Source organism: Crocuta crocuta, unplaced genomic scaffold (assembly GCF_008692635.1).
Source record: "Crocuta crocuta isolate KB4526 unplaced genomic scaffold, BGI_CrCroc_1.0 scaffold21, whole genome shotgun sequence".
Lineage (NCBI taxonomy): Eukaryota > Metazoa > Chordata > Mammalia > Carnivora > Hyaenidae > Crocuta > Crocuta crocuta.
Window position 1 is genome coordinate 3028777 of NW_027527938.1, and position 19432 is coordinate 3048208.

The window sequence follows — 19432 nt, forward strand, 5'->3', positions numbered from 1 at the left end:
GAGATTGGAAGTGTTGCCAGATCATATCCTCACCCTAGTTTCTCTCCTATTTCTCTCAATCCTGGATTCCATGGATAATGTCATCAATACGATCTTAGACCATTCCAAAATTCCTTTCTGCTCATCATATCAGCCTGGAAAACTTTAAACCCAGAAGATCCCTATTATCTTCCATGCCACAGCTACTAGCGATCTTATGATAATGCTAAAGAAAAAGCACACATCCTGAAATTTTGTTACCACTGTAAATCCAAATCAACTGCATCATCTGGGAAGCATCTATATTGCCTGGATTTTTTACTTTCTATTTATATGTTGGCATATTTACTCTTTCACTTTTCTTAAGTTTGTTACCAATTTTCTCCACTTTCCTTTTTCCTTATTAAATATTTAATATCCTATAACTTATCTGATATTTCACTGAGAACCCCACATCCCTTGCCAAATCTGCAAGCCTCTTGATAAGCTTCCAATGTTACCAAATTTCCTCTCATTATATTTGCAGATATTTCTTTTATCCTCCAATGATGAGCTGAATCTCATCACTTCTTCCTTCTTATTAACCTCATGCCCAAGATTCACAACTGCCCCAGTACCTTCAACCTCTCCTTCTGTACTGAATCTACCCGTCAGCAGTTAGATATCTGCAAATCTCTCCTAACTACACAGTACTGCTATGCCTAATATTTCTGGGACTCTTCCTCAACCACTGCTCCTACTTCTTCCCCTTAGCTGTGAACCACTGAGAAAAAGTCATTGACATCACGTTTGTCCATGGCCTCACCTCCAACCACATCCTGCAGATCATGCCACATTTCCATCTGCATTCATTATTCCATGTGGGTTCCTTTGGTGAGGTCACAATGACTCCTTTGTTACTAAGCCCAAAGTTTTGTTATACATCACATATGTTCTTTAACTGAAAACGTTTAAGTATATTTGGAACAACTCAGATGTGTTAATCTTCTAGCTGCAAATCTTATAAAATCTAAATATAGAGAAGGTATAGCTGATAAAATTTCACTTCCAAGTTGATATTGTGCTGTATGTGGAAAGCACTAACTGGATTTCTAGAACTTAATTAAAACTGTAAAATAATTCATATTTTTATACTGTTTTCCAGTTGAAGGAAATTATTGTGATATTGATTGTGGAAAGGCTCTGATAACATGCCACAAAAACAAGTGATAATTATTTTTGCCCCTTGTGGGTTAAATTGTGTCCCTCACGAAGAAGTGTTGACATCCTAACTCCCAGTCCTCATTACGTGGCCTTATGGCCTTATTGGATACAGGGTTATTGCTAATGACACAGTTAAGAGGAGGTATTAGGCTGGGCCCTAATTCAGTATGACTGTTGTCTTCATTATAAGGGTAACTTCCAAATACAAAGAGGGACACACAGTGGGAAGACAATGTGAAGATACACAGGGAGAAGACAGCCATGTGACTGGAGTGATGCACATACAAGCCAAAGAATGCCAAGGATTGCTGGCAATCACCAGAATCTAGAAAGTCAAGGAGATATCATTCCCTATAGCCTTCAGAGAAAGCATGGTCTGCCAACACCATGATTTTGGACTTCCAGCTTCCAGAAATGTGAGAGAATAAATTTCTGTTGTTTGAAGGTACCCTGTTCTCTATACTTTGCTACAGTACCCCTAGGAAACTAACAAAACTTTTTACATGTCTTCATTTTTTTTCACCTCTTCACTAAGCTATGCTGGCACAAAAATAGAAAAATGCAATTTTAAAAATATCTTCTCCCCAGCTTCTTCCCATCTTTTCTCCCTCCTCTTACCTTACCTGATTCGAACCTTTGGAAATGTGTTTGCTTCCTCTGAGTCCTGTTGCTCAGATGCAGCAAGAAGCTATTATATAAGGTGGCTCATTTCTTTTACTTATAACTGAAGAACTTTCTGGCTAGGCACATGGAGAAATGCTTCCTAAAAACCAGTCTGAAATATTTACTCACTATCTGTACTCAGAAGGAGTGCTTCCTTCCCAAACTTTAACTTGTACATAAATCTGGTGATCTTCTTAAATGTATTTTCTAACTGAGTATTCAGAATAAATACTCTATACTTCTAATAAGCTCCCTGCTAATGCTGATGCTTTCGTTCTAAGGACCACATTTTGAGAAGCAAGGCTCTAAAACTTGACCCAATGACTCAAGTCAAAACCCAGACCTTATCTTCAACTTCTCCATCAAAGAATTCTTGCAGCCTAAGCAGAAGTTCTGTATTTTAGAAAAAAAAAAAGGGTACTCTCTCTAGATATTGGAACTTAAAAAAGGCAGCCCATGGGCGGATGAATTAGAATAGATGTCCCACTTAGACAGATATTTTAGGAGACAATGGGCCTTCTGTAGGAATATATAGTTCTAACAAAACTCAAGGATTGGTAAGTTAAGCAAGAAATAAATTTCTCTCTCCCACTCTCTCTGTGGCCAGGTGCCTTTAAATGGCACAAATAACATAGAATGCTGCTTATTCTTTTTCTACCCTCCTGTTCATCATTAGTTATCAAGGCATGCTAATTCTAATTCAGGTATTATATAGAGATATAATATTACTGTAATATATAATTAATATAATATATAATGTCATATATACATCATTTCCTCTTCCCAGCTACACTCATTTAGACATTAATCATTCATAATCTAATCAGTCATCTTACCTCAGCCACTGAGCCCAGAAAAGTATTTTCTTTATTGCAACTATATTTACCTTTCTGAAATAGAATTCTACTTACATTTCTCTTCTCCTTAAAAATGTACCAAGAGTCCAGAACATGTAGAGGGTAAGTTGTGAAACACTTACATGGCATGGAAAAGATTTGAAAGTATTAACCCAAAGTCAATTTCAGGCTGAATGCACTCTATTTGCTTCCTATTCCTTCTCCCATAGATAGCAGGCATTGTCATTACCATTAGTCAGTTTTTGGAACCTCATCTTTTACTGGTGTTTTCGCATAGAATTTCTGTCCACTGCCATGTTATTCCAAGTGCAGCTAGAAGCCAGAAGTGTAAAGCTCAAAATTGGACTGGCAAACAAAATGGCAAAAATAGTATAGCCTTCTGGATAGAATAATATCAGGAGGCTTTGCTACAAGTGAAAATTTGAATGCAATTATAGAACTTAATGGTAACCCTTCAACATTACTCATCAACTTCCATCAGTCTTAATACATTTCACAAACAAAAATAAAGCTACGTCCTGTGGCAGAAAATGTGTGTGGATCATTAAATAATTTCTTCTCTTCCTGGGCACAGAATTAGACCTTATTTCCCAATCTAACGTCTCTATAGATGTAGGCCACATATCTAAGTTATAACTAATTGCTATAATAATGCTTCTAGTGAATCATACCTTCCTTTATTGGCATTCTTTTGCAATGTGAGCTTGCTCTTCTTCTGATCAAGAGGTGGAATTCTTTTCTGACCTCTGTCAATTTGGGCTGGCCTTGTGCTTATTTTCACCAAAAGAATGTGGCTGATGTAATGTCATGTGACCTCTGAAATAGATTTAGGGATTTTGCAACTTCTGTTTTCAATCTTTGGAAATACTACCCTGACCTGACAGTGGTTTGAAGAAAATGAGAATGAAAGGCTGTCTGGAGATAGAAGTCCAGCTGGCCTAGCCGAGCCCCACTCCCAACAACTCTATCAGCTGAATGTAGCTACATGAGAAAGACAAAACAAGACCAGCAGAAGGGCTGCTTAATGAATACACAGAACTGTGAGGAAAAATAAATTGTTGTTTGGGACATGGAGTTGGGGGATAATTTTTTTCACAGAAATAGATCACATACAAAAAGTGATATTCTCAAAAATGATGGTATCATTTCTAGGCCTAACCCATATAACGCTCTTATGAGCACTCTTGCACGCTCCTTTTCTTTTCTCAGTAGCTAGAGGGGAGATAACTGTCAATATGACATTAGAACCTACTGAAGACTGTAAAACCCTTCCTAACCTGGTTCCTAAAACACTGGCTGCTGACATAGTCACCAGGCATGTGCATATACCTGATCATGAAATAGGCTTCAAGTGTATTTTATTCATTACACATTGTGAGTTCTATATTACAAAGTTAGTCAATACTAATTAATAGGCCAATAATAATACCATTAACATAGTTTTGGAAATTCCTTTTTTTAAATTTCAGTTTTCAGTTTATTTATTTTGAGAGAGCATGTGCATCAGTGGGGTAGGGGCAGAGAGAGAGAGAGAGAGAGAGAGAGAGAATCCCCAGTAAGCTCCACCCTCAGTGAGAAGCCCCACAGGGAGCTCTACCTCCCAGCCTTGAGAACATGACCTGAGATGATTTCAAAAGTCTGATGCTTGACTCCAAGCTACCCAGGAACCCCAATCGTTGACATTTCTTCGTTAATGTCTGGTTTCAGAGTGATTTTATTTACAAATATATTTGAGAAAAATAAATTGGTCATTAATTATATAATTATGTTTGTAATATAAATTAATTTTCACATTTAAAATATATCAGAAAAATAAATAAAAAATCAGAGGAGTATGACATTTATCCATAATTTCAAGACTAGAATTTTGGTGCATTTCATTCCTGGTATAGGTGAATTTTTAGCCTAAACGTATACAACTTTATTCACCTAATATCATACAATAAGCAATCTCCACATGTATTCATTTCCAATTTTAAAATGGTTGCATCATACTCCATCTAGTGGACACAATACAACTTAATTTTTATGTCTTTTTATTGATAATTTAAGTTGTTGCAAAAATTCTGTGAACTCCATAATAATTATGATGCTTTTTCCTTTTTCATATCACTGCATTATTTGCTATTCTTATGTCCTTAAGTTCAACATTTTATTACTTGTGTGGAGTCATTAAAACTATTTAATTTGAATCTTAGTTTATTAATATTTTTAAGTTACTAAGTATATTATTCCCTTTTGTTTTTATTGTATTTATATAAAAGAACATCAATGTATTTGATTCTTCTTTATCAAACACTGCAGTCTTCCCTAAATTTCTATGCTTAATTACTACATAGTATATGAGATCACAATGATTATTAGTTACACCCCAAAATATTTATGCTTTTTATCCTCACAGTTCACCACTTTTCTCTGTATCTTCTTTTTTCCTATCTCATTAATCATATTACCTTCCCAAACCAAGAATGTTTTTAGTCTACTGAACCCTCTCTATGTTATATTCTCACTCCTTATAACTCCAGTTATTTAATGTAACACAAACAAAAGACACGCATACCAACCACTCTAATACTGATTTTCCATATTCTTGTCTAATCTATCTCCACTTGAATCTTACTGACATCTGAGATGCAAAATTTGAACACCACATAAATTTTATTCTCTGCCAACACTTACTCTTCCCAACTTTTCCATTACTTTTAAGATGTTCTTGTCAATATTCTTCTATTTTCTCAAGCTTACACACTTTCTCTTGCTATTTGGACTTCTATGTTTGTTTTTCTTAGCTGTCTCACAGACTCCTTTTAATTTTATATATATAATATATATATATAATATATATATGCATACATACATACTTTAATTTCTGATTTTCCTACCACAGTGAATGGTAGTATCACTCAACCACTCAAATGAAAAAGCTGGAAACCATTCATGGCTTTTTACTCACATCATCAGTATCCTTTAATCTATCACCAAGTCATTTATCACTTTTTTGGTTTTCTTTGGTTTTATTTTTCTTGTTTGTTAAAATTTTTATCAAAGTATAATTTAAATACAGAAGAGTATACAAAACTTAAACAGTTTGACAAAATTTCACCAACTTAACAAATATAAGTACATAAACTGGGCACATTTAAAAAACAGAACATTGCCAGCATCTGAAAAATCTCTGCTGTCTCATCTTTTAATCCCTAAACTCTATGTTTAAACCATTATACTAGTTCCCAACACCACAGATGGGATTCTTTGGTTTTTGAACTTTATATAAATCAAATAATATATTATACATCCTTTTATTTGACTTCTTTCACTAAACAGTATGTTTCAGTCTTCCATATGGACTCGTCATAGCTTTTTTATTCTCGTTGCTTTTAGCGTTCTATTCAATGTATGCTACAAATTATATTTATCCATACTACGGATGATAGGTCTTTATGCCATTAGGGAAGTTTATTTTCAATAGGGTTGCCATAAATGTTTCGGTACATGATTTATGATGCACATATGAAGGCATATGCTAGATATACACTTGGGAGAACACTATGGTCATGGAAAACAAATATTTTTAGCTTTATTAGATACTGTCAAATAATTTACCAAAGTGTTGGTCAACTTGAATTCCTACTACTACTGCATAAGAGTTCCAGTTATTCTATATCCTTACCAATACTTGATAAGTTTGTCTTTAAATATGTTTGCCATTATTATGGTTGTATACAGCGATTTCAGATTATGGATTTAATGCAAATGTGCTAATGAAAATGGAATATTACTCAGCCATAAAGGAATGAAATCTTACTATTTGCAATGATGTGGATGAACTAGAGAGTATTATACTAAGCAAAGTCAGTCAAAGAAAAATACCATGATTTCACTAATATGTGGAATTTAAGAAACAAAGCAAAGGAGCATAGGGTTAAAAAAAAAAAATGAGAGTGAGGCAAACCAAAAACAGACTATTGATCATAGAGAACAAACTGATGGTTACCAGAGAGGAAGATGGGTAGGGGGATGAGTGAAATCAGTAATGGGGATTAAAGAGTGCATTTGCTGTGATGAGCACCAGGTGTTGTATGGAAGTGTCAAATCCTGAAACTACCATTACACTGTATGTTAACTACCTGGAATTTAAATAATAAATAAATAAGTAAATAAATAAAATTTTCTGGTGGATAATAAATAAATAAAACTTTTCATATGTTTATTAATCATTTGGATGTCCTGTTTAATGAAGTACCGATATTTCTATTAAGTATCAAAATTTCTAGGTAGTGATTTCATTACATCTTCTGGACATGTGTCATTTATTGAATATATGTATTGAAAATATCTTCTCTCATGACTTGTTTCTCAGTCTCTTAATGATGTATGTTATATGCAATCCAATTTATGTTTTTATCTTCTTTATGGTTAGTGCCTTTATGTTCCATTTAAGAAATCGCTGCCTACCTTATAGTCATTGAAATGATTTTTTCTTGTTTCTTTCAAAACATTACTTACCTTTCATATTTGCTCAAAAAGCATCTAGAAATACTTGAATGTGGTAACTTAGGGGTCAAAAGCCTTTCTTTTAAAACATATTTATATAAAGTGGAGCCTATACAATGCAATGAGAAAACCTTCTTTTCCCACCTGCTTATATTCTTAATAAGCCACATGACTTTATACATATTCATCTGTTTTGAGTTCTCTATTCTGTTCCACTGGTCAATTTATCTTTCACTGTCCTGAAAATACAGCATTTTAATTACCATATGTTTATAATAGGTCTTAATAAAGAACTAGTTGCAAAAGTCCTAGAGGTTTGTTGTTCTTCAAGATTAGCTTTGTTACTATTAGCCCTTTGCACCAGTTCCATAAAAATGTAAATAAAGGTGTCAGTTTTTTATGAAAACTTGCTGATATAGAATAATCTTTGGACAATTGACATTATTATAATGATGTCCAATTCATGGACTTTATATGAGTTCCAATCCATAAACTTTTTATATTTTTCCATGTAAACACTTTAATTCCTTTTATTTTTTGTTGTTTTCAGCATAAAGCACATATACCTCTTAGATATTTGATAGTTTTACATGTTGAGCATATTACCTTTTAAAATTTTAATTTTCTATTTATTACTGACATGAAAATGTAATCAATATTTATGTCATTTATATCCAGTAGCTTTATTAAATTCATATATTCTATATTCTCAATCTCAGAACAAAACTTTAAATTTAACTGTTAAGTATGATAAACTTATGTAGATTGTCTACTGCTCAAGCAACATGTAGAAAAATGAACCTGGACCACTTTCTTACACCATATACAAAATAAACTCAAAATGGATGAAAGACCTAAATGTAAGACAGGGAGCCATCAAAATCCTAGAGGAGAAAGCAGGCAAAAACCTCTTTGACCTTGGCCACAGCAACTTCTTACTCAACACGCCTCCAAAGACAAGGGAAACAAAAGCAAAATTGAACTACTGGGTCCTCATCAAAATAAAAAGCTTCTGCACAGTGAAGGAAACAATCAGCAAAACTAAAAGGCAACCAATGGAATGGGAGAATATATTTGCAAATGACATATCAGATAAAGAGACACTATTCAAAATCTATAAAGAACTTTCAGAATAGTTAACATTAACAACTTAGGCAACAACAGATGTTGGTGAGGTGAGAGAAAGAGTATCTCTTGCACTGCTGGTGGGAATGCAAAGTGGTGCAAGTCACTCTGAAAAAATTATGGAGGTTCCTCAATGTTTATAGCAGCACTATCAACAATAGCCAAAGTATGGAACGAACCCAAATGTCCACTGATGGATGAATGGATAAATGGATAAAGATGTGCTGTACACACACACACACACACACACACACACACACACAGTGGAGTAATACTTGGCAATCAAAAACAATAAAATCTTGCCATTTGTAACTACCTGGAAGTAGAGGGTATTATGTTAAGGCAAATTAGTCAGAGAAAGACAAATATCATATAATTTCACTCACACGAGGACTTTAAGATACAAAACAGATGAACATATGGGAAAGGAACCGAAAATAATATCAAAACAGGGAGGGGAACAAAACATAAAAGACTCTCAAATATGGAGAACAGAGGGTTACTGGAGAGGTTCTGGGAGAGGTGTATGGGCTAAATGGGTAAGAGGCAGTAAGGAATCTACTCCTGAAATCACTGTTGCACTATATGCTAACTTGGATGTAAATTTCAAAATAAAATAAATTTTCTACAGTTCACACTTAGTAGATTAATGAAGTTATCTTCCCAGTTTGCTATAAATTGTTGTATTTGTTAAATTTATCCAGTGCTTTTTCTTCATAGTTTTATTTTTGAATGTTAAACCACCTTTTGATTTCTGGAAAATGTACCACTTATTCATGATATATTACCATTTTCCGTATATCACATGATTATATTCATTATTATTTTATATATTAATTCCCTTTTGTTTATAATCTCTCTTTAATATAATTCTGTTGCATTGAAGTCATGAATGAGTTGAGATTTATTTTGTCTCTTATTTGTCTCTGCAAGAGATGGTATAGATCGGTCTTATTTTTTCCTTAACTATTTCAATGAATTCACTCTTGAAATTAGTCATTTCCAATTTCTTTGTTTATTGTTTTTGTCAAAAAGTTTTTAGGAACAGAGTTAATTGTTTAACTAGATGTAGTACACTTTCATGTTCCATTTTTCTTATCTATTTTCTAAGATATTTTTAAGGCATTTACTTATTTCTTCTCCATTTTCAAAACTTTGGCATACAGGTATTCATGACATTCTTTGTGTTTTGTTGTTTGTAAAAATATAGCAATTTCTATTTTTTTCTTTCTAATATTGATAATTTTATGGTTCCTCACCTATTTCTTTTTTATTCTTACTACATGCTTGATGTTTAATATATCTTGAAGAAACCATTTTTGGTTGTTTTGACTTTCTTTACAATAACTTTATTTTTGTATTATTGTTTTCTGCTTCCACTTTTGTAATTTAATTTTTCTCCTACTGTTGGTTTCAGTTTGCTTTTTCCTATCATCATACACACTTGATTATGCCATTGATTTTTTAACCTTTATTCTTTACTAGTATTTTAATTTAATATTATCATTTTCATCTCTGGCTGGACACCACTTCATCTACTTCTCCAAATCTGGGTATGTTATTTCTTCCTTATAATTTATCCCTAAAATTTATTTCTGGTGTCTTCCTTGATTTCTTCTTTAACTCAGGGGTTATTTAGAACTTTATAATTTATTTTAGTGACATCTGGAAATTTTCTAGTTATCAGACAATAAAAGTGGGTCTCAGTTCAAAAGAAACCCATTCATTGACACCATACCTACTTTAAGTATAAAGTATCCAAATTATGAATAATAAATACAAGGACAATGTGTTTTTCTTCTAAAATTATTTGTTTGAGAACATGCTGTGGACTACATTTATGCTTGTATGGTCAGATACAACCACCATCGTTCATTAAAAGATAATTTTTTGAGACTAAATACATACAAGTTAAAAACTATTTTTTTTAATTTTTAAATGTTTTAATTATTTTTGAGAGAGAGCTAGAGACAGCATGAGCAGGGGAGGGTCAGAGAGAGAGGGAGACACAGAATCTGAAGACAGGATCCAGGCTCTGAGCTAGCTGTCAACACAGAGCCCTATGTGGGGCTCGAACCCACAAACTGTGAGATTATGACCTGAGCTGAAGTCGGACGCTTAACCGACTGAGCCACCCAGGTGCCCCTAAAAACTATTTTAACGCGAACAATTCAGTAGCACTTTAGTACAGTCACAATGCTGTGCAGCCACTACTTCTATCAAATTCTAAAATACTTCCATCATCACACAGTGAAATCCTTTACCCATTAGGTAGTTTGTCTCATTCCACCTGCTTCTCAGGCCTTTCTCAATCACCAATCAGTGTCCTATCTTTATAGATTTATCTGTACTGGACATAAATGAAATCACACAATATTCAAGTTTTTGTGTCTGGCTTCTATCACTTAATGTTTTGGAGGTTCATCCATGTTGTGGCATGTGTGGGGTGTTACCCAGTACTAATGACCAATTCAAATTTCTGACACCAACCATATGTCCAACAATCCAATTCAATTCTGAGACTACTCACATGAATTTAGCATCAGATGCCACAGATTAAGAACTCACTCTGACAAAATTGCCCTGCCCCCACTTCAGATACCAGTTGCCAGCCCTGGGTCACCCATACTTGTGACTGAACAGATATAAATCAGGGCTCCCACAATGCCCTCTTTAGGTCTGATAATTTGCTAACACAGCTTACAGAACACAGGAACCAGTTTACTTATGTTTAACAATTTATTACAAAATATATAATGTAGAAACTGACAAATGAAAGCAATGCATAAGGCAAGATGAGTGGGGTGGTGGGACAGAGTTTCTATGTCCTATTTGGGTGCAAAATCATCTAGCACCTCAATGTGCTCATCAACTCAGAAGCTCTCCAAATCTCATTACTGAAAAGTTTTTTGTACAGATCAATCTCCAGGCCCACATCCCCCCTAGAAGTAGATGGGTGGAGCTGAAAGGTCTTATTCTCTAATCATTTGAACTTTGGGTGACCAGCCTCATCAAGATAACTTAGAAGTTATCTAAGGGCCCCACCCTAAGTCACATCATTAGCATAAACTCCTGTGATGAAAAGGGACTCATTATGAACAAAAAACATTCCCATTACTCAGGAAATTTCAAGTTTTCCTCACCTAGAGGTGAGGAAATAGGGAAGAAAAACCAAATATTTCTTATTATACAATAGCATGCATCAGAATTTTATTATTTCTTATGGGTGAATAATATTTCTTTTATGGGCCAAAAATAGTTCATTGTATGTATATACCAAAATGTATTTGTCCACCTTTTGAGGGACATTAGGCTGTTTCTACTTTTTGACTATTGTTAATAGTACCACTATGAATATCCATATGTATCTATTTGAGTACCTGTTTCCAATTCTTTTGGATATATATACCCAGGTGGAATTCCAGCATCATTTGCTAACTCTATTCTATGCTTAGCTTTCCAAGGAAGCACCAAACTTAACCATTTTACATTCCCATGAGCAATGTATGAGGGTTCCAATTTCTCTATATCCTCACCAACACTTATATTTTCCTTTTTTTTCTTTATTATAACCATCCTAGTAGGAATAAAATGGTATCTCACTATGGTTTTGAAATGAATTTTTCTAATGACTACTGATGAGAATCTTTACATGTGTTTATAGGCTATTGGCATTTTCTTCCTTGGAATTTTCCTGCAAATTTATGTTTTATTTATTATTATATTTTCAATACTATTTAGATAATATGTAATAAATAATATACAAAATGCCTATGTATGTTTTATTACATTTTGAATAACAAACCACTAAGCATCCTTGCACGACAGTACATTCAGAAAGATTAGCTCTCTTGGGGCTCTCTCGGCTCAGTTGGTTAAGTGCCTGACTTCAGCTCAGGTCGGGTCTTCTGGTTTGTGAGCTCTGGCCCCATGTTGGGCTCTGTGCTGCCAGCTCAGAGCCCAGAGCCTGCTTTGGATTCTGTGTCTCCGTCTCTCTCTGCCCCTCCCCTACTCATGCTCTGTATCTCTGTCTCTCTCTGTCTCTCTGTCTCTCTCTCTCTCACACAAATAAACATTAAAAAATATTTAAAAAAAGAATTTTGTCAAATATATGACTTCTAGTTTCATTTATAAAAGTAAAGATCTGTCCCAAAAATGTCTCTCCTAGCTGCCCATTTAACACTCATCATTCTGACATATACTCATCCCCATTGTGTTCTAGAAACTCTTAAGTACCAATCATTCTGAAATCTCAATTTTTCATTCTTTTTTTTTTTTNATGACCTAAGCGAAAGTCGGACGCTTAACCGACTAAGCCACCCAGGCGCCCCTCAATTTTTCATTCTTGAATGCCCTTCCCAATGCTCTTACCAAGGCTGATCCTTCTCCCCTCCATAAACCTCCCTTTCTAAGTGTGCTGTGTGAGATAGAACTACCAATATTTCAAGATCTTACTGAAGTGTCATTTCTCTCCTCACAGAGACCCTGCCACTGTCAACACTGCCTGCACAATTTGCTCTTTTCTCCTCTGTGGTATGGATGAACTTTGAATTGTTATTTACCCTTCACATCAAGCTTCTAGCCTATGAACTCAAACTCTGGAGACCAAAAATACTGTTAGGAATAATTTTTCCAAGGCACAATACACAGACTCCATATCATATCGCTAAATCAAAGAAGCAAGAGCTATCCAAATTGGAAAAGATATGAGAAGCAATTTAACACAACCACCCACTATGCTAGTTTGTGGTTGTTTTTTTGTTTTTTTTTTCCTACTCCATTCCTATCAGATGGTTTTTCAGGTGCTACATGAATACTTCTAGATATTAGCTACTTATTCTAGTTAATTTGTTGTGAAACAAGTGCATTAAGTTTGCATTGGTACTATATATTTTTTACATATTATTTTTCAAAGCTCCTCATCTTCATTAGGGAAAGAAGTTCATACTATAGGAGTAGTTAAGGCTATCCAAACAGACTTCCCATGTTGCCAAAGAGATTTAATCACAATAGCAATACCAGTAGAGAAAAACACTGTATTCCATCTTCTTTATTGAGGAATATTCCTATTAGATATCATTATCAGCTGTGCTCTATTCTCTACTTCCGAAAAACGCCTATGGCAGTCATTATCAATATGCAGAGCTTTCTGAAATGAATAGTTGATGGATACAATTGCCTGGTAAACTCCCACAGGCTGTAACCAATTGTGAATTGTGCAGTATACCTCTTTTCATTAATAATAAATAAAGTAATAAAAAATTTTGTCAGTAGCTCCTATGGGCTGATTTCACAATACTTCATGTGAACAAAAGCATATAGGACACCTTATGTTAGTAGTTTAAATACAGATAAGTTCTTGGTGAAAATAAATTTTTTTTCAACTCACATTTATGAGTAATGTTTTAAAAAGATGATTAGTAGGTACCATGCTAAAATGAAGAGAATATGGGATGAGGGGTCAGAATCGAGTTTGTATTTCCTTTTCCCCATTTGCATACCCCAAGAAAAAAATTACAGGGGTGCCTGGATGGCTCAGTCAGTTAAGAATCCAACTCTTGATTTCAGCTCAGGTCATGTAATCATGGCGGTGAATCCAAGCCCTGAATTGGGCTCTGTGCTGTCAGCTTGGGATTCTGTATCCCTCTCTCTTTGTCCCTCCCCTGCTTGTTATCTCTCTCAAAATAAATAAAAATAAACTTAAAAAAAGAAAATTACAGGGGCGCCTGGGTGGCTTAGTCGGTTAAGCGTCCGACTTGCGCTTAGGTCATGATCTCGCGGTTCATGGGTTCGAGCCCTGCGTCGGGCTCTGTGCTGACTGCCAGCTCAGAGCCTGGAGCCTGTTTCAGTCTGTGACTCCCTCTCTCTCTGACCCTCCCCTCCTCACGCTGTGTGTCTCTCTCTCTCTCCTAGAAATAAATAAAAACATTAAAAAAAAAAAAAAGAAAATTACATAAAGTCTATGCCTGTTATTTCACTTATGAAAAGGAAACACCAATGTTTATGTGGCAGGTACCAAATGTTGTGGGTACTAAATGAGATAATAGGTATGTAAATTTTCCCATGGTGTCTTTATACAGAGAGTGCCAAATGCTATAAATCAGGTTTTCTTATGCCCCTAGAGCTGGCTGTTAAAACATTAACAGGGTATCACAGATTGTAGAGTTGACTGACTAGATTCAAGAGGACTTCATTCAGTGTCTGCCAGTTGGTTCTGGCTCCTGGATGAGGAACGTTGGCTTTGGTACACATGGCCTGTCATGCTACAGAGACTAATGTGACTTCCTTCTCTGGCAGTTTTGGGGCAAAACTCCTAGAGGACAGGAGCAGAAGTTGCCATCTATCTTAAGAAGCCACATAAAGTCACTTCCGTCACAATCCATTGGTAACTTATGTAGCCTCTCTACCACTAAGTTTCCCTTATCTATAAAGTTAATGTAGCCTGATGGCTTTTACAATCAGAATTAAGTAATAACATCCATGTGAGATACTTATGACAGTAACTGGTACATTAAAATTATTCAATAAGTGCCAGTTACTATTTTTACAATATACTTCATATCCTTAAAATCTCTCATATCAGTCATCTCTCTATCCTCATTGCCACTGCCTTAGTGAAAGAGGTCCTATTTCATTTCCCCCACGGGACTCCATCTATAATAATTCTGTTTTAGCACCTGCAACTATAAACACATGTTCATTTATCAGATTCCTGTTTTTAGACTATAAGCCTACCAGAGCTTAAAACTGCTGTTTTCTTTTAATATTTTGATCACGAACATTCATCACTGAGTTTAAAATGGAGTAATCATCCAATAAGTGTTCGTTGAATTCATTTTCGTCTAATGGCAATCAGAAAACTTAACCTAAGTATTAAATTTTGAACTGAAGTAAATGACCACATTTATGAAATGATTCAAATATCTTGAGTAATAAATCTACAGTAAGGTAACTTAAGAAATTATAGTCTGTTTACAAGGGCCAAAATGGAAGATACAGTCCTGCACAGTAATTGAATACACAGACTCTTAATGGAGGTTGTTGGTGATCAACTCCCAGATTAACAGCTTTTGCTGTGCCTATAAAAAAGTTACTTAGTCTTTCTGTGGTTTAGCTTCCTTCTCTGTAAGAGGGAAGATAATAAGAAATGTTAGAGCATTATTATAAGCATGTAATAAGTATACATAAAATAATAGAAGACATAGAAGCACATAAAGAGCTGCATTTGAATTTTCTCTGTTATCATCATTATTACATTTTCTGATACTTTACTTTCAGACACATGTTCATCCTAAAAATAAATCAATATTAGAGATTCAAGTAAACATGTGTGTTTCAGACTATAGTAAAGGTTAGTGTAATGCAACTGTTGTAATTTTTAGAAATATGAAAATTATCTAAAAATTCCAAAATACATCTTAATAGCATTTTTACTTTAAATATAGAGTAGGCACCTATATCTATAATATAGTTTCATCTTTATATATTGCCTACAAAATAGTAACATGTTTTTGCCTGATGTAAACATGAAAGGAAGACAGAGGAAAAGTCATCATATCTTCTGGCACTTTCATTTGAGTGTTTAAAAACTATTTTGCATAGTATTTCTTGACTGTAGATTATTACTTTTACATAATTCTGATACTTTAATTATGTATCACTCATCTTTTCTGTTTTAGTCTCTGTACTTTTCCTCTGTTTCCTGTTATTTTTTTCAAATCTGTATATCATAACATTAACTTAGTGTTCAACATGATAGCTCCTGTTATTCACTGATATTTAAACATTTAAGAAAAAAGTGTTTTATCATCTATGTCATATCTAAACAATTTCTAGTAATCCTCCAAACTCCACTTTTCTTTTAGACTGCCTTCTAGACTACTACCTTTTAATCTCCTTTCCTTACCTTTTAATCTAGTTTTAAATCTTATTAGGCTTTATATTAGGCTATATAAAGTTAGGCTTTATATTGGAGTCATGTTTCTTTGACTTTTAATTTTTTTTAATGTTTATTCATTTTTGAGAGATGGAGAGAGGCAGAGCATGAGTGGGGAAATGGCAGAGACAGATGGAGACACAGAATCTGAAGCAGGCTCCAGGCTCTGAGCTGTCAGCACAGAGCGTGACGTGGGGCTCGAACCCACAAACTCATAACCTGAGCAGAAGTCAGAAAATCAACTGACTGAGCCACCCAGATGCTCCTTCTTTGACTTTTATAGACATTATATGAAATGTGCTTCTATGTCTCTGACTTTCTTGGAGACTATATGGAATTTACTTGTGTTTTCTACAGTATATATCATTTAGACATATATGTATCACCTCTTACATGTATATTTTCCTCTCCCCATGATACAAAAAGTTCCTAGGTCCTCTGTTCTTTTAAGTTTTTGCTTCTACATTTTGCTCTTTATCTTTAAAGAGTAAGAGACCTCTTTGGGTCTGCTATTTCACTCAGAAATAAGATAATTAAAAAAATAATAATCCCCTCATTTTGAACTGGGATGTGTTTACAGCCCATATTTAGAACCAGCTATAGAACACATTAATAATTTGATCACTGAGCTGATCATCTGTCCAACCTTCTATGGTATCCCCTACACTGTTGGATATTGTCAGCCTATAAACTTAATTTCCATGAATCCTTTGCTATCTTAATTGTTTAGTCTCTGCCAGAGAAAAATAATAACAAGGGATTGGAAGGTGGGAGCAAGAAGAAGCCCTGTTTGCTCTGCACGCTGTGCCCCTGGACAGGGAAGTGAGAACTTGAAGTATCTCAGGTGGTTTCATTTTCCCTGACTGGTCACTTATGGCACTCCCGGCCATAATCAAAGAGCCCATCCATCCCACCATCCATGTAATAAGCACCCCATTATAAAACCAAACAAAATAGCTATTTTCTGCCTTATATACCTTGTCTTTAATTTCATCCAATTTATGTACACCATCCCCTTTGTTGATATCGAAGCAGCCTGCAATTCACTAGCAATGGAGTCACAACTTTCCGATGATAACCAGTTAACACACCCAGATTGTAAACCTTGAAAGCCAATATCTGAGTCCATTTCTTTCACAAATCCCAAATGAGTCAAAAATAGAAATCTGCTATCAAGCAGACAGGAATATAGTACATGGAATATAGTACATGGAATTGTTGATGACAGAGACAATGGAAGAACAGAGAGCCAAAGGAGGGATGCTGGAGAATGAAACTGAAGAGATGGANTAGTTGGGAAATAGAAATCACTCTGCTAGTATCAAGCAGACAGGAATATAGTACATGGAATTGTTGATGACAGAGACAATGGAAGAACAGAGAGCCAAAGGAGGGATGCTGGAGAATGAAACTGAAGAGATGGAAGGGGTGCTGAGCAGCAGTCACAGAACATTAGAGTCTCATGCTGGAGCCCATGATTTCACATGTGCTTCTGCCTCCTGAGGGAATTGCCACTACCTCTTATTCTGTCACCATTGCTGCTTTATGGGAACTCAGATGGCCTCTCTCCCACGAATACCACTGACACCACCACTGGCCCTGCTGAAGCCACATATGCTGTGTAGATAACACAAGAAGCAGGAAAAAAATGCCTTTTTCCTTCCCCATGCCAGTGATCGCATGATACGAGCTGTCCCCTGGGACACTGACCTAAAAGACTGTCCCGGGGAACTTACAAAAATATTAGTGTTATTTCAGCCCCTTAGCAATAACAATGAAAGCATAGACGAGCAGAATGGGAGCTGAGAGGCAAGAAATCAGTTAACTACTATAGTTAATACAAATCAATAAGTAGCTAGCATAGGAGAGTTAGTATGATCTAGCAGCATGGTAATCCCAGTAGGAGAAATCAATGTTTGCATAGATTATGCTATTTGGAGCAAAGATATCGAATTAACTTTTAAACCCAGTGTTACTGTGTCTCTTCTAGGGCAGGAAGAGACTTTATTCTTAAGACCATCTTGTCTCCCTAAAGAGTCATTGAGACAACAAAGAACTTTCTAAATGAGAACTGTGTTTCTTGATCTGCTACTACTTGTACAAAAAGCTGTCCATTTTAGGTGTAATCTGACGTTTGAATTGGAGTTTCCCCATCCAATTCTGATTATTAACCATCTTGTACATCAAAGAGGAATCTTAAAAACTATTCCCTGTCAGATCACAAGTGTCACCAGGCTATCTGTTAGGAGCTCTTGAGCTATAATACCTGATCTGTGGCAAGAAAAGGTGCTGTAGTTCAAATAGTTCTTTGGGACCTCACAGCCTACCCTCGTCTCGGCCATTTCTCTGTCAACCCTAAAGGAATTCATATGATACAGAATCTCTTCTGGTTTATATGAGGGGAAAGACACCTTCTCTCAAAAGAGATAAATGAGATCTAGACTGGTGGGTTCTTCTATAATTTCAATGCATTTGTGCTGTATGTAGTAGAATTTGTAATTAAAATGACACTTCTCCTTGGCTACAGCAACTTCTTATTAGACATGTCTCTGGAGGCAAGGGAAATAAAAGCAAAAATGAACCACTGGGGCTTCATCAAGATAAGAAGCTTCTGCACTGCAACAGAAACAATCAACAAAACTGATATGCAAACAATGGAACGAGAGGAGATATTTTCAAATGACATACCAGATAAAGGGTCAGTATCCAAAATCTATGAAGAACTTACCAAACTCAACACTCAAAAAACAAATAATGCAGCAAAAAAACGTGCAGAAGACATGAATAGACACTTTTCCAAAGACATCCAGATGGCTAACAGACACATGAAAGATGCTCAACAGTGATCATCAGGGAAATAGAAATCAAAACCACAATGAGGTACTACCTCATACCAGTCAGAATGGCTAAAATTAACAACTCGGGAAACACGAGATGCTGGTGAGGATGTGGGAAATGGGGAGATCTTTGGAACTGTTGGTGGAAATGCAAACTGGTGCAGCCACTCTAGAAAACAGTACAGACGTTCCTCAAAACATTAAAAATAGAATTACCCTATTAAATACAGAGAACAAACTGAGGGTTGCTGGAGGGGAGGAGGGATGGGGAGATGGACTAAACGGGTGGTGGGCATTAAGGAGGACACTTGTTGGGATGAGCACTAAGTGTTGTATGT

At 35.3% G+C, this 19432-nt stretch overlaps 1 long non-coding RNA gene across 1 annotated transcript in view; it reads right to left on the bottom strand.

The window, feature by feature from the left end:
• LOC144221718 (uncharacterized) overlaps positions 1–841 on the bottom strand; it is a 14379-nt gene extending 13538 nt beyond the window's left edge. The window contains exon 1 of the long non-coding RNA XR_013332157.1: positions 785–841. This is a non-coding gene — a long non-coding RNA (uncharacterized LOC144221718). The remainder of the gene's footprint in view (positions 1–784) is intronic.
• Positions 842–19432: the final 18591 nt, after the last annotated feature.